The 8,316-nt window shown below is 39.3% G+C and overlaps 1 pseudogene; it reads right to left on the bottom strand.

Annotated features, from left to right (window-relative positions):
• Positions 1–2,160: 2,160 nt before the first annotated feature.
• Positions 2,161–2,975, bottom strand: LOC148032508 (acetyl-coenzyme A synthetase, chloroplastic/glyoxysomal pseudogene; annotated as a pseudogene).
• Positions 2,976–8,316: the final 5,341 nt, after the last annotated feature.

Here is an 8,316-nt window from a genome sequence, read left to right as displayed (position 1 = left end):
TCCTGCTTTATCCTCATTATATACTCTTAGACACATCCATAATTTTTCTCATCCATTCCCTATTTTTTCCCTTTTAAAAAGTATTTTTTCCTTTTTTTTCTTATTTATTATCAATTAAAAATGGGAGAAAATTAGTATTATTTCAGAGCTCTGGCTCTTGATTCTTTGAATAGCAAACGTGTAGATTTTATTGGTATTTGTTTCATCCTTTTCTAATTTTAAGCTTAAAAATCCCTTTTTTTCTCTAAAAACCATGCTTTTCAGGTTTTTTTTCATTTATTTTCCACACTTTAAGTGTATTTTTTTAAGTTTTTTATTATACAAACAGCAAACTAGCAACAGCAACAAACAACATGTCCATCAATTTTTAGCCCATACGAACATTGTTAAATCAAATTTAGGGGGTGCCCAAGACCCCAAAGGTGGCACCCCCTCAACTCTCAAGTGGTTGAACAAATTTTTGGTACTCTTCCCGTGTCCGGCATCCAAATCGACCTTTGAAAATTCTTAGGTGTCCATCTCAAAGTCCCACATTGTCGGGCATCTCTAGAAGTTCCAGTTGACATGTTGAAAAATTATGAAAATTCACCAACCGCTGTCCAGTGGGTCTTTTAAGCAGTTTTGGGCATTGTCTCTTAAAATCATACTGATTGCCACTGCCGCCTTTGACGAAGTCTATTTTTTCCTTGAAATTTAGAATTTTTGGCTATTTTTAAGCACTTCTCGACATTAAAAAATCATCTATCACAGATCTTGGCCGCGGATCATTTAGGGTACCAAGATCTAGCTCAATCACATCCGTATCTCTTATGCGATCTTGAGGCTCTATTGGCTCATTCAGAGTTATTTGATAGATGTCCTTGGTAGTGGACCCTTCTTTTAATTCATTGCTCGATGACATCTCACTAGTAAATACATCTTCTAATATCTCTAATTCCGTAGAGGATAGAGGAGCTCTCTCGCTTTGAGGAGACTCAGGATATGCATCTACTACCACACGATTGGCACCTCTGCCAGATATCAATCAACCAGCAAGTATATCAACTTCGCAAGATCCATGGCCTTTGTAACAATACTTGATAGCTTGGCCGTCTTGCAAACCTAATAACCCTAAAGTCCACTATGAAATCCATACTCACAATGATCACAAGGACTTTGGTAATACAGCCTTCAGGTTGTCTTAAACTTTCATCAACCATTCACAAAATTATGGAGGCATCTTTTTCAATTGCTAGACCCAACCTCTCCATCACTTCTGAACTCATGACGTTAACAGATGATCCTATATCTACAATAGCATGATCCACTAGTATTCCATCAACGTAGGCTGCAACCCTTAAGCAATGTTTTTTAGCATGCTCTTGCCAATCATCTCCTACTTACGCTGTCGAAGAGTTCGTGCAAGAGCTGCAGAACACGGGGTTCAAGGTACAGCAAGAAATGAGGCTAACAAGAAGAACTCAAATATTGGATGTCAAAATTCACTATATTCCTTGTCATAATCATAGTTACAACAAAGAAACTGAGCAAACCCATGTTCTTGATATGCTGTCATAATCAGTTTTGGTATTTCAACAAGTGATCCTCTCTTTGGTAACCAAAGATCCTTTTATTTTATTTCAATTTCCACTCTTCCTTAGGTTTTAAAACAGTTTAGAGTGATCTGTAACCAAGCTGGACAGAATGGTTCTCCTTCTACAAGCTCTGATTCATCTTCATCAACAACTGTTGCCTTTAACCGCAATACATTTGCGCAGAATTAGAGATAGATTCCACATGATTCAGTAGAGCATAGCACAATCGGTTCTTCAAAAAAAAAAAACAATAAGTGGCCAAAATCAGCAGCAATTCCCTGATTGTATTTATCTAAATCCTTCGGCTATGTGTTGATGAAGAAATTCAGAATTTCTCTTCAGTCCAGGAAAGCTGTCATCTTTGAGCTTCGGAGAAAGTTAGGGGATAAACTCCTCATCAATGAATATTCCAATTACTGTGAACTTAATAAACTTCCCATTGTTCTCAAGTAGAGTTTGTGAGTTGCAGTTTCTGTAGTTCCAAGTGTTCTCGTTTGAATTCAAACCTGTTCCCTCAAACCTTCATCTATTTGTAGTTCATCTTCAGCTAAAAAAATTTTTTTACAAGAAAGAATAGGTACAACATTTCATCGCATCAATACTTCAAAGAGAATACAAATTGGATGATTGGAATGTGCCCCAACTGCCCTTGAGGAATTTAAATTTGATCTGTAAACCCCCAAAATACTGCATCCAGGTTTCAGTTTTTCACACATCAGTGAGATCAATAAGTTCTTGAACGACTCCAGGTTCAGCCAAAGTGCTGATATCACTGAGCTCGTCAAGTTGTTTTGAGGCAATCTTGCGGAGTATTCTTCGCATAATTTTTCCACTTCTTGTCTTTGGAAGAGATGGTGCCCAGTGAATCTTGTCAGGTGCTACAAATCCTCCTATCTGTGTGCGCACTGCATGCTTGAGACTTGAACGGAGTTGCTCACTGTAACGAATGCCCTCTCTTAAAGTCACGAAGGCATAGATGGCCTGTCCTTTGACCTCATGTTCAACCCCCACAACTGCTGCTTCAGAGCAGTCTGGATGAGATACAAGAGCTGATTCAACTTCCGCAGTCCCAATACAATGTCCACTCACATTAATGACATCATCCACTCGGCCAGTTAGCCAATAATAACCATCCGCATCCCTGTTGATATGGGTCAATCCTCAAACTTTCCATGCGAGCCAGGCTTCACGTTCCTTAATTCTCACACAAGACGAGCCTTTCCTGGAGAGACTGGACCTTTCATATCCAATAGGATGCCATTGTGATTAGCTGCCACTGATGCAATCACTGGGATTGCGCCAGATTCCAAGATGTCATCAAGATTGCCTGTCTTCCATGGATGCTACCTCCAACAACGCAGCAGTCTCTCCCTCCCCCTTGACTTCGACATCAGAAGGCATTAGATCACTCTCATACTCTTCATCCTCCGTTCCGTCGCCATCAAAGCCAAAGGAGTCAAATTTATGTCAGAGGCTTAAACCTTTGTCCGGTTAGACAAAGAAGAAGAAAGAATCAGTCAAGGCATGATGCTCCAAGGTCCCTGCAGACGGACGGCTTAAGTCCTTCATAGTTTTCCTTCTTCGAAAGCTTCTTCAGTTCTGCAATTTTATGTCCAGTGCCGGAGACAGAATACTCACACGCCGACCGAGGCCTCTTCTTTTAATTTTATTCCCCTTCGTATCCTGCCCTGCTTTTTCTCTCCTTTTTCCCCCAATTAGCATTGCCCCTTCCCTCCTTTTCGTCACACTCTCCTCTTTTCCCTCCCTTCTTAGCATTTGAAATCCCTCATTAGCAGCACTGCCGTCAAGTCTCTTTGCCAATAATGGCATGAAAATCTCTCGCCAGCATTGGATAAGGGTGAGATCCAATTACGGACCTTAAAATATAATGTGTAGTCTCTTCATTTATAATCAAGTATCTTATTGCTTCTGATGCCACATCTTTCAACGTACCTGTACCAAACTGGATAGCACGTACCTCAACTCCAAAAAGTCTCATTCTGAATACTTTAAGAGCCTGTCGTTCCATATCTTTGGCGCCCATGTAAACAACACATTGTAACCCAAAACAAGCACACACTGTAACAGTGATAACTCCATGCTTCTCATAGCACATTTCAATGCTTAGCCTCCTTCTTTCCAACTCCTGGATGTGGTTATCATTAGGTATTTTTGATGTAGCTGGAGAAGGAGAAGACAAAGTCCTAACATGTTCACCAACATCAGTTGTGCTTTCCACTCAACCTTGCTCAACATAGGCTGAAAGCATCTCATCATATTCACCACTTTTGTCTCCAACTCCTCCCCACTATACTTATACGCATAAAATAAATGTTATCACAACAACTAAGTATGTACAAAGTACCAAATCCCATGCACAACTTTTAGGTGGTTTACACACTTCGAATGCGCAGCAATACGACAACGCTATGCCCAAACGTTCCATGATATACCTAGTACACACGATCTTTTCAAATTCCTTGCGCACTTGTGGAGATATCTTAATCAGTTGAAAGAGATTCATGTTTGGTTTACAAAGAGAGCTTATCAAATTGAATTCGTGATAATTCACTAGAGCTCTCTTCTCTCACAAGATCATTCTCTCTTTTGGTCATTGAACAGGCTTGGGTAATTCCTTCTTAGCTTTTGCCTTTCTCCTTGGTAATTCTTTATCCTTCTTGGCATCAGCTTTACTCCCTACGGGTTTTAAAGGTCCCCTTCCACGTGGAGGTTAAGGACTTGCGTCCCTTTGTCGTCTTGTTTAGGGTTTCCATCGATAGGTTTTACATTATCTTTGTCGGCTTCTCTACCCTTTTGGCCTCTTGTAATAGCCCATAGATTAGAAGCTTCAGTGCCATTAACCCATATAGCCTCAATGAGGTTGATTCCATTGCCACTAGACAGCTCCTCTACAATAGCCTTACCTCTTTGAAGTATTTGTTTCATCTCATCATCTTGCTGAAGATTGTTCCCTTGCACAAGATGTTTAATAGGACCTAGATGTCTACTAATAACTTCCTAGAGAGAGCTAATCTTACTCCAACAGCGGCCAAATGGCCAAACTTCCCACATATGTCGCATTTGACATTTGGACAATTTCTAGGGTAGTGTTGGCCGCTACACCATTTACAACTAAATCCCTATCAGATTCTGTTGTTTTTTAAGAAAATTGACATTAACAGCTACTTGTCAACATTATTCAAAAATCATGTTAGTTTAGTGCTTTATCATATCCTTAACTTCATCATCGACATTAGAGGCACTTCACTCATAGTCGTGATCGTCTATCCATTGTTCTATTGGCCTAACAATTTAATTGGGCATTGGTTGTGACTCACAGGAACAACATTAGCATTTGATGCTTAGCCATCAACATTGGGTGGAGCCATTTGACTAGCCATAGGCATTGTCGCACTAGGAGGAGTTGACAATAAAGGAACATTTTGGAACATTTTGGACCATGCTTCCTCTCACACTCGGGTTAGTCATAGCTATCCCTTCACTTCAATTTCCGTCGGTCAATGCCAAGTTATTTCCCAAAACTAGCCCCATATTAAGATTGGTTCAAGACGCATAGGCCACTTGTAGTCATGATTCTACTTCTTGTGCTTGTCTAATGGTATTGTCTACATCCGGCAAAGTGACACTACTCAACTACACTTGAATGTTGAAATCTAGACCATGCAAAAAATATTGCAGTGGGGCAGCTACTGGGATAGGGATAGAGGCTTGCAGTATAAGAAAGACCTCTTTTAAAAACTTGGCATATGCTTGAATATCCTCACGTGGCTCTTGATGTGTCACATTTAGTACACATAGCCAATATCGACCACCCCTTTCATGGAAAAACTCCCTTCGAAAGGCTTCCAGAAATAAAACAATAGTGGTTATGATTCCAAACTCTAAGCCATGATACCATATGGCAACTCTTCCTTTGAGATTCATGTTAAAGAATATCATTAAATGCCCTTCATCCTAGATATGATATTTGAACATCAACTTCTAAAACTCCCTATTGTGGAGCTTTGCATCTTCCTCCACTAACCCATTTAAGATGGATAGGAGGAAACCTAAAGCTGGAAAATCCACCATCCCAGCAGGTATAGCAAGAGGTTGTGTCACTATGGTAACAATCGGATTTGTTACAGGGGTTCGAACAATTGGAGCTAGAGCTCCACTCAAAGTGGAGGGACTGATTGGAGGGGGGAAAGAACTAAAGCTTCCTCCCCCTAATGAATTTTTTGTTGAGCAAGGGTTATTAAGACCCCGCCCTTGCAAAGACATTGGGACACTCTTTTGCGGAGATTATCTTTTGTTTATCTCAACTCACCCTCTAACTTGTTTAGCCCTTTCTTGCTTTTGGAGCTCTGCTTGATGGTCTTGTGAGTCTAGCTCACTAATTTCTGGCATATACTAGAGAATAGGTCACAATCGACCAAGGCATAGAAACTGCCACTTGTAGGCAACTCTCGACAAAAGCACCACTTTTCACGACCTAAAATGGGCCCGACACTGGCTATAGGCACTAGTTGGGCCGCTATAACACTCATAAGATAACTTCACATGGCCTCGCAACAACCAAGAGCATCTAAGGGCACACTTCCGTAATCACTACTATAGATATTGCATTTGTAATGAGACGTAGTTCGATGATTGCCCTTCCTTACCTCTCAGAGGGAGATCCCATATATCTGATATAATATACCATGTAACAGAACATAGGAGGAAACCCCTTGGCTCAATGTCATAGCTCCAATGGAGCTCTCCTACACCTTGGGGATTAGCCCCTCGATACGCCACTCTAACATAAAGAACATACAAACAAACTCCATTCTTGCATATTTTCAACGATCCAGAAGATTTTATATTTTCTTACCAATTTTTTTCCAAGAAATCATTCATCTACCCTATAGTTGGAGTTTCTTACACACTCCAAGTACGTCAACATTTGGAAAGCAATTGCAATGCATCCAGGTTTGATTTCATGTTATGCTCAATGCAAGTGTGGATGACCATTGTGCTTAAGTATTTTATCATTAGAAACCAATAGGTGAAGTGCAAAAACAACCCTTTAATGATTTTCCAACTAATTGTACATTCAACATTGATAGAGACTAGTATTGAGTTTCTTCGTGCTACTAGTCTCCTTAATTCAAAAGATAATCCGTCCTATATGTTATTCATAAACAAATAAATCAGAATTTGAATCATTTTCAACAATTAACCACTTTTAAAAACCATCTTTCCTCCTATCGTTTAGGTTTTGCATTCGTTGGGTAGATGTAACATTTTTTTTTGTAATTTTTCATATAAAAATCAATAAAAACTTGCTTTAACATAAAAACAAGGTTTGATCCTCACGCTTTAGCCTTGTTATATGCTCATGAACATAAAATGTATTTTTTTTCCTATTTTTTAAGGTTAAAAAACTAAATTTTCTCTATATTTTTTCATTTATTTTTTATAAAAATGCGTTATTTCAAGATTATGAATTCTTACTGATCAAGGATAGTTAGCATCATTTTCATATCAATTTCTATCCCATATGACCCTAAAACACTCAACGAAAATCCAAAATTCCATTATTTTCATAAAAATCACAACTTGCCAGTTTTTCATGTTTTGTGAAAATTTATTAGATCATTGAATTTTCTGATTTTCTTTCATATTTCAGAGAGAATGTAACATGGGAAATCTGCAAGAACAAACAAAATCAAGCACTTTCTTCAATCATTTTCTATAAAACAAAAGAACCGCTCACTTACGCATAAAAACCACAATTCCGAGGCTTGTATCTCATAGATAGGAGGCCGATGATGCTCCTTCTTTGCCGTTGATGCACTCTCTCAGCCCAATCTACATCCTCCATCGCTCCAGCATCATCGTTTGCTCTAGATTCTTCATCACACCCCTCCCCCTTCTCTCTTAAACTGATGCATACAAATGATAGCAAAGAGGAGAGAGAAGAGAGAAAGACTAAAAAAACAGATTTCTCATTTCTCCATGAAAATGTGCAAGCTTACAGCCATCTCCTTTCTCTCTCTACCTAGATTAGGAATCTCTCTCTTTCTCTCTCTCTCTCTCTCTCTCTCTCTCTCTCTCTCTCTCTCTCTCTCTCTCTCTCTAGAATATCCACAAACAAAGAGGCATCAAGCAGATTGGAAGAGGACACAAAAGAAATTGTGCCCCCCATGTTGTTTTTTTTTTTGAGTTTTTACCTTTGTTTAATAAGCTTAAGGTTAATGATATTTAAATTAACCAATTCGGCTTTTTGTGTTCACATTACATCGCAATTAGATATTTCAATTTCGGGTGGGCAAATGGACTCAGATTTGAGATCCATATGGACACGTGGCTTCGTAGCATCAAAATCCATGAACTTAACCTCTGTTATGCACTTTCCAGCTCCCGAATCTAGTAGTTGTTTTATAACACCAAACCTTGCGGGGATTAAATGGGGGGCCAAATGACCTTCGATCGACGAACCAAGACTTGCATTGGATTCCTAATGTCCAAATGCACCTAGGAAGACTCTAGCTTGGCCATCCGCCACCGTTTGATTTTTCATAAAAATTTGATATTTGGCACTTCTCGAGCACTTTCTTGCTCTAAAAATATCCTCAAATAGTTCAAGCATGGCTCAGAAGTGCCTCCTAAAATCCAGCTCTCACAAAGCAAGGATGGAAATAGGGTTGTCTAATTCATGACATTTTGTGTCAACTATCAGCGGAATAAGGATTCC

The sequence above is a fragment of the Lygodium microphyllum genome, chromosome 8, assembly GCF_053477565.2.
Source record: "Lygodium microphyllum isolate KBCC chromosome 8, Lygodium_microphyllum_v1.1.10, whole genome shotgun sequence".
Taxonomy (NCBI): Eukaryota; Viridiplantae; Streptophyta; class Polypodiopsida; order Schizaeales; family Lygodiaceae; genus Lygodium; species Lygodium microphyllum.
Note: the sequence above shows the minus strand (reverse complement) of the source record. Positions and strands in the feature narration are given on the sequence as shown.